This window comes from Crocodylus porosus, unplaced genomic scaffold, assembly GCF_001723895.1.
Source record: "Crocodylus porosus isolate Cpor-Errol unplaced genomic scaffold, CroPor_comp1, whole genome shotgun sequence".
NCBI classification, from domain to species: Eukaryota; Metazoa; Chordata; order Crocodylia; family Crocodylidae; genus Crocodylus; species Crocodylus porosus.
The window spans coordinates 8,486,198-8,494,635 of NW_017728929.1; the positions used below are offsets into that span (position 1 = coordinate 8,486,198).

Here is an 8,438-nt window from a genome sequence, read left to right on the forward strand (position 1 = left end):
ATGGGTACAGCAATCCTTCAGCACAGGCTAGTCTTCACAGTACCTTAATTTGTCACGTGCACTCTACACCACCTTCTGTGGGGCAGGTTAGCCCATTGGTGTCAGCGGGTATGTCTGAGGGACTGGCACTACAGAGCCTGCTTCCTCATCATGTGGATTTCCATGTGTTTTGGAAAATTACTCTGCACTGGGTGTTATTATCGAGTGGGATTCTAATTATACCTCATCAGTAATTAGCCTTGATTTTAATAACCACCTTAGGCTAGCATTGAACCTTGCCAGATTAACTAGATAATGTTTGGGGGAATATGTCAAACAGGCCTGCCAAGGCCTGCCTGTCACTTGAGCCCCACTGGCTGACCTCCCTGGGAAAAGCAGGACCAAGAGGAAAAGGAAAGGGAAAAGTAGCCTTTGAAGACATAAATGCAAGCGCAAGAAGCTTTCAATTATTTATTCTGAGTGGGAAAACAAGCAACTGTAGTGGGTCTCTGTTCAGTGCCATTTTTTCCCCTCTGCACAGAATATTTCTAGTGCCAGGGGATCTCCTGTTGGGTACTACTGGTGTTGCTCATAGAAGTGAGGTGAGAACAAGAGCTTTCATCACTACATATGCCACTGGTCTCTCCTCTGTGTTGTTTCAAGGGGGCTACCCCTGTCCCCATGCCTCTTACATGAGGCAAGTAGTGCCTTCATCCATGACCGTGTTGTATAAAGAACATGGGCAAAAACTGGATGCATAACATTTGGCCTCCTGAGTCCATATTTAGGGGTACAAGTTGTAGCTGTGGTGGTCTAAGGCAGTGCTCTCCAAACCTTTTTGATTGCACACCCCTATCAGTAAAAAATTTTTGAGCACGCACCCCCAAAATATACGTCGCAATATGCTGAAAGCAAACAAACGAGTGGGGGCGCCACTGTCAACCCCTCCACATTGTGGAACTCCCACTCTTCCCTCAGGATACCTTGCGAACTGTATGTGACACGTGACCGTCTGACATATGGGCGCCAGTGTCAATCTGTATATTAAATATTAGTAAAGCTTAATTTATTTTCTAAAAAAAAAAAAAAATAGAAATAGAAGTTCTAATTTTTCTTCCCGCACCCCAGTGGATCATCTTGCGCACCCCCTGGGGTATGTGCACCCCACTTTGAAAAACACTGGTCTAAGGACATAGGCAGACAAGGTTCTTTGGGTAAATCCAATATTCGGTAAAAGATACTGGATTCATCCAAAGAACCTTGTCTGCCTGAGTCCATATTTAAATACCTAAATATATTAGGCTACTTACATGTCCAGATGCAGGGGACTTGTCTAGCACTTTTGAGTATCAGGCTGCTTATTTAAGTACCATGGCTTTAGGGATCCAAGGGGAAGCCTCAGCTAGGGATGAGGCAGGGGAGACAGGTCTGTGGAGCATTTTCCAGCCAGTTCTAAGATCTGTAGGCTCAAAAAGGGAAGTGATAGCAATGCACAGATATGATCTGATGCGGCCATTCATTCTTCCTGGGCGACATTCACCCTGGCACAAGGTGCTATTACAAGACTGCAGGTCTACTGTACATAGGCCTCCACACTGGGGTGGACTGTCACTTTTTGGCAGAAGTTGTTTTTTGGATCCATATTTAATAGTGGCTCAGATGCAACTCGGTTGTATTTATTATGTTTACTGTGGTGATTTTAGCCCTGATCTGAAAAACACTTATGCATGCACCACACTCTGAGCATGTGAGCAAGGCCCTTGAAGTCAGTGGGTTATTTGCATTGTTTAAGACAGCCTGTGAGGGCATTCAGAGTCAGGGTTATATGATGTTCTGTCTTTAAAAAATGGTCATCTGCTTAATTTTCTTTCTTTGGCGTAGTCACAGGAGCCTGTGTCTCCTTCTGTTTTGGTGGTGTCTTGAACAATGTAATACACAGGAAATGAAAAGCAAACAAAGAAACCCATTTTTTCCTAATTATGTCAAAGTCAAGCAGACTCCCCCAAGCAAACTGATGTGTCAGTAATGAAGAACAGAGCATTACCAACAGAGTGCTTTTAAATAAATCATGATTATTGACACTTGCAAATACCATACAATGGTAGGCTATGCTTCCCATTAATGTTGAATACTTGTTTTCATGTGCTACAAGAAAACTATGCTTTGTTTCTATCTGTGCTCTTCTTCAGGTGCCCACTAGCTTTTATGATCTTTAAAAAGCATCTGTTGAAAAGCATGGATGACTGCATTTGGGTGTTCAACAAGAGTCTCAGTTCCCAGAGTAAGAAAGGGAGAGCCATTAGGAAAGGCATTTCAGTATTAATCAGCTGTCAGATGGGCCCTGTGCTGAGTCTTCAAGGGCATGTCTACACCTCTGTGTAGCTAGGCTGCCGATAGCAGTGAACTTGTAGTTTATCCAATAGGTTTGACAGTGGATTTGTACAGGATGTTTTGAATAGGGATGATCCTGCCTCATAGAATCATAGAAAATGAGGATTGGAAGGGAGCTAAGGAGGTCACATCTAGTCAATTCCCTGCTTAAAGCAAGACCATCCCCAATTAGGTCATCCCAGTTGAGGCTTTGTCTACCTGGGTCTTAAAAACCTCCAAGGATGGAGAGTGCACAACTTCTCTGGGTAACCTCTTCCAGTGTTAACCTAAACTTCCTTTGATGCAACTTGAGATTGTTGCTCCTTGTTCTGTCATCTGCCACCACTGAGAACAGCCCATCCTCTTTTGAATGACCCTTCAGGTAGTTGAAAGCTGCTATCAAATCCCCTCTCTCTCTTCTCTTCTATAGACTAAATAAGCTCAGATTCCTTGGCCTCTCCTCACAAGTCATGTCCCCCAGTCCGTCCCCCCCCCCAACTTTTGTTGCTGTCCACTGGACTCTCTCCAATTTGTCCACATCTTTTCTGTAGTGGGGGAGCCAAAACTGGACACAGTACTCAAGATGTGGCCTCCCCCATGCTGAATAGAGGGGAATAATCACTTCCCTTGATCTGCTGGCGGCATACCTACCAATGCAGCCCAATATGCTGTTAGCCTTCTTGAGAACAAGGGCACGCTGTTGGCTTGTATTCAGCTTATTGTCCACTGTCATACCCAGGTCCTTTTCTGCAGAGCTGCTGCCCAGCCCATAGCCCCCAGCCTGTAACGGTGCATGCAGTTATTCCATCCTAAGTGCAGGACTTTGCACTTCTCCTCATTGAACCTAATGAAATTTCTTTTGATCTAATCCTCCAATCTGTTGAGGTCTCTCTAAATCCTAGCCCTATCCTCCAGCGTATCTACTACTCCCTAAAGCTTGGTGTCATCTGTAAACTTGCTGAGGGTGCACTCTATGCCATCTTCCAGGTCATTGAGGAGAAGTTTGGATCTCATGTAGAGGTTTGGACTAGATGACCTCTGGAGATCCCTTCCAGCCCCACTTCTCTAGGACTATATGAACTTGTGATGGTACCAGCTTCAGAACAGGCTGTTCTGCTTGAGATCCTGGGGGCCACCTTGGCATTTGAAGTCTGCTGTTAAAGCTTCATTGCTATTGATATCCCAGCTGATTAGCAGGAAGCTAGCTCAGGTGTGTCTACACATGTAGCAGTCCCACTTCTGGTTGAAGGATAAACATAAAAGGTCCATCACAAAATTCCTAGACCAGGGAGAAAAGGGAGTGCCTTCTTGATGCTGAGCTGTTCCAAGGAGTGGAGTGGCCACTGGCATAATTTGGACACCTGTGGAAGCCTGGATATGTTACAGCAACTTCTACAGCAGCCAGATAGGCAGTGTTGCAGCCCAAAATCATGACATAATAGAAAAATTGAGCTGGAAGAGATCTCAGTGTCATCTAGCCTCTCTTTCTCAAAGCAGAGTCATCTGTGTCTAAGCCAACTCAGACAAAAGCCTAACCACCACTTATGCTTCCAGTGGCAGAGATTCCACAATCTCTCTAGGTAATTTGTTCCAGTGCTTGACCACCTTCGTAGTTAGAAGTTTCTTCCTATATCTAACCTAAGTCTCTCTTGTTGCAAATTAAGCCCATCATTATTTGTCCTCTGTATAAACGAACAATCTTCTACCATCCTCTTTTAAAACAACCCATTTTGTATTTGGCAGTGACTATCAAATCTGCCTTAGTTTTCTCTTCTGTAGACTAAATAATCCCAATTCTTTCATCTTTTCATGTTAATGCCATGTTTTCTAGACCCCCTCTGGACTCTTTCCAACTTGTTGGCTTCTTTCTTGACATGTGGAGCCCAAAGCTTAACACAGCACTCGAGGGAAGGCCTGAGTGCTGAACAAAGCAATAGAATCGCTTCCTGTGATTTGCCTATGACTCTCCTGTTAATACATCCCAATAGCTATTAACTTTTTTTGCAAAGATATTACACTGTTGACTCGCATGCAACTTGTGATGCACTATAATCTGCAGGTGCTCCTCTGCAGTGCTGCAGCTCAGCCAATCAGTCACTCCCCATTTTTGTATTGGTGCATTGTATTTATTCTTTACTAAGTGTAGTGCTTTGCATTTGTCATTATTGAATTCCATCCTATGTATTTCAGACCAGGTTACCTTGAATCCTAATCTTGTTCTCCTAAAGTGAGCTGCTTGGGGTAGCAGGCAATGTCACCTGGCAGGCAGGGGCTGGAGCAGTGGAGTGGTTCTCGCCTTTGGCGGTGCATATTTGTGTGCCTGGCTGAAGATGAGGGGGCGTGAGAGTAGGCAGGCAGCCATGATGGATTGCAGAGGGTGTTCTCTCCCAGGCACCTTTGATCTGTTATTGATCAGACTGAGTTGTTTGATAATGGGTAGTAATGGTTGACAGGCCCTTACTGAAGGTTTTTTATTTCCTCGGCATCTTGCAAGTTTTCAGCAGAGAAGGGAAAGCAGAAAAAGAACCAGGAAAAATCAAAGGCAAAAGAGACAAACTCATAGAGGGTTGGTTGAGCCTCCATTGCAGGCTCCCCCCTCGTTTCCTTGGGAGCTGGCCGTGCTGAAAGTCCTTGGGGAAGTGTTCACGTAAGGTGACTGCAATTGTCTGTGGCAATTGGCAACTGTGGCAATTGTCATTTCTTTCCACTGCCCCTGGCCTTGTCCTCCCTGGCTCCATGACTGTTTTCTTTCTCTTTGCTCTTTCCTTTCTCTCCCTCTGTCCCCCATGATCAAGTTCTACCATACTATCAAGTGCTCTGCTTGATAGTAACCTATCATTGCCTTGTTTATTACTTCTCTCTTTGTATTGTCCTCTTCCATCTCCTGGGGTGTGGGATTTTTCCAGATCCAAGTTCTCCATAAGATCATAGCCTCAGAGGGCCGGATTGTACAAGCTGCTCTGCATGGGTGGGCATTTGCACTAGGCTTCAATGAGGCTTCCTTTCTATTCATGTATATCAAACGGCTTGCAGGCTTGGGGCCTGTGTTAAGAGAGAAGACAAGTTGGGTTAGCCACTGCCCCAGTTCTGTTGCTATTTGCTGGCCTGTGGGAAGGATCTTGGTACGACTCTTTGGCCTTTGGGCTTGTAGTTGGTGGCAAATTATTCAAGAAGCATTGAAGCCTAGGGAACAACGAGGGGAGGGAATGCAAAATTAAAATGCATTTCCAGCAGCCCAAGAACAGCATCTCCACTGGTTGAGGGTTTGCATCCAAGTCCCTTGAAGTCTTTCTCTTGACTTGCGCAATCACTGGATTCCTCCTATCTCCTGTATTCTCCCTCTCTGAAAGAGAAAGCTCTCAAAGAGAAACAATTGCTCCTACTATGTAGACAGCAGGGTCTCCTTCGGGACCTATGGTCGGCTTGCAGCCAGCAGCTGTCAGAGGAAGCCAGGTAATGATGTTCGGGCCTTCGGGTATGCTCAGCCAATGAGAGTGCCTCTGATGATGTAATGCCTTTTATCTGAGCGTTGCTGGTTGAATGCATTGCACCTGAAAGGCCTGTGTGGGCGGAGGTCTGGATCAAGGCTGCCATATCCTGTTTCACTTTGCTGGTGGGGTTGGAATAATTTCTCCTAATTGCTTTTTCTTAATTTACCTTCAGACTGAAATACAGCTCCCAACACAGAAGCCCCACTGTTTGCTCAGAGCTGCGCATGCTGTCATAGACTTCCACCATCATGGATACGTGTGTGTGCAGCAGGTGCTGCTGGCAGGAAAGGACTCCACTTATTTCCAAATGCTTTCTGTTTTCCTTCCCAGGCTGTCTCTCTGCATGAGGAGCAGAAATTACATTATTATTATTTTTTTTAAAACCACATTAAGGGAACAATAAATGCAGCAATATTTCAATTATTTCCTTCTTTCAAAGGTTTATTTTACGTCTTGCCTTTCCTGTTAAGAGATGCTGAACAGGATGCCAAAGCATGGGCTCAGCATACAGATGACTTGGTTACTGTTTGCCGTTAGTGCAGCTTGGATCATTCCTCCCTTTGCTTTTCCCTGTGACCTATGGCCCACAGGCCGTGTTTGCTGACACAGGGTCAGCTTTAAAGGTCTAGAAACTGTGGTCCTGGTTCTCACTCACACCGAGGCCTGTTTACACCCAGTTAATGAGGGTCATGCCCCATACCTCTGACAGCTAGTCTAGGCCTGAGAGAGAGCTTGCTGATCATTGAGAAAGCCTGTCTTCTCTGTGGGTTTGGTCTCATCCTAACTTGTTCTCCTATCTGAGAATGGAGCCCATGGGGCTGGGCCAGCTGGGGGTCTGTTCCATGTGCTCCTGTAGGGGGAAGGAAAGATAGGGTTGGAGCAGGTGTGGCTGCTTGAGATGACACCAGGTAAAAGGTGAGTCAACACTCCTGATTCACCTCGGAGAAAATGTGGCATGAATCACACTCTTTTGATGCCCACAGGCCTGAGCCTCCTCTGGCTTAGATCAGTGTCAGTCACATAGTACCTTGGTCACATCACTGGTGACTTCCCCAGTGTGCTTGATAAGTGTGCACCCATTTCATTTATTTATGATGGTACTTCTTTGTGTGCCAGTAAATGTGCATACTGCAAAAGTAAGGAAGTCTTAATAACTCCACACTCCAGCTCCTGACTTGTAAATCTTTCCTGAGAAGCTGATGATTCTGCTGTGATTTTGTGTGTGTATATATGTGTATGTGTGAGAATGAACAAAGCAAGAATTAGCACAGCCCTAACACAGCTGTAAATAACATTCTGCAATCCCCATTGCGCAGATACAGGCTAGCCCACTATCTGTGCCAGCCTAATAGGTTTACGGTGCCAAGGACCTTGTTTATCAGAGTCCCCACTACCACCCAGACCCACAGCGAGTCCTCTCTTGCCCCTCTGTAGCAACAGCCTGTGCTCAGGTGGAGTTTTAGTCTTAATGGACACTATCAACCTGTTCAGCCTGCCCATGTTTATCTTCTGGAAAGGACAGTAAATCACATGCAGTACCACTGGATGGGAACATTTATTTATTGTAATAGTTTATTTTCAACAACATTAAGGGGACCTGATGGCTCAAGGGAGGGGTAATGGCCAACAGTGGAGTTCATGTCTAAGTCACTGCTTTAGCGGGAGTGGCAATCAAGAAAGTCGTCAGGACTGGCTGCCTAGGTGAAAGGAGCTGGCCTTATGCTAGGTGTTAGGAAGGCCCCTTATTTAGCAAAAGCTGTCCTTGCTTTCATCACCTCTGCGGGCAGAATCAGTGCAGGGGCCCAGGGTTTAGACTTCAGTTCATTAAGGTCCATAGGTACATGCCTCACTAAGCACAGGCACATAAAATCAGAGGACTTCTCATGTGTTTAAAATTAGGCACTTGCTGCGAGGGCTGACCTTGCTTAAGTTGGTGTGGCCTTTGAGCTCCTCTCTTAGCCCTAGAGGATCTTCCAGAGGAGCAGGGCTGAGATGTTCATTCAGGGAGGGCCATGGGATCATTCTTGCACTACCCCGTGCCTGTCCTTAGGGACATGTGGCTGGCTTGAGGCCCTTGCAGCAGATCTGACAAGTGTTGGCATGCACAAGTGTGGAGAAGGGATGTACATGGGCATGGCCTGTCACTAAACCACGGGTCACTTTGGGCTCCATCCCAGGCTGATGCAAAGGTCTTGTAGCATAGCCCTCACTTAGAGGCTGTGGAGTTGGTTAGAAACTTTGGGCGAGTCCCTGGAGAAGTCAGCTGATTCTTTCCCAAGCCTAGGCAAACCCAGGTTGGGAGCAGGGCATTTGTTGGTGTGCTAGCAATAAGAATGCTGTTGATGCCTGATACCTTGTATGCTAGCCCTTGCTGAGCTGCAACAGCACTGTAGGCTATAAGGGTGCTTTTGTCTGGAGGCTGTTAGCACCAAACAGAAGGGAAGTGCAGTACTGGGACACTGCAGAACCATGTACATGCATGAGGTACACTAGGAAAATGAAAAATCCCTCTCTGTGATTGCAACTTGCCTATGAACGAGAGACTGTGCATGAGGAGGATAGTGTTAGGAACATTCCTACTTCCTAGCCTGATAAGGG

The 8,438-nt window shown here is 45.9% G+C and overlaps 1 long non-coding RNA gene across 1 annotated transcript in view; it reads right to left on the minus strand.

Annotated features, from left to right (window-relative positions):
- Positions 1-3,126: 3,126 nt before the first annotated feature.
- The window catches only part of LOC109315334, an 18,965-nt gene continuing 13,653 nt past the window's right edge, over positions 3,127-8,438 (minus strand). The window contains exon 3 of the long non-coding RNA XR_002102482.1: positions 3,127-3,238. This is a non-coding gene — a long non-coding RNA (uncharacterized LOC109315334). The remainder of the gene's footprint in view (positions 3,239-8,438) is intronic.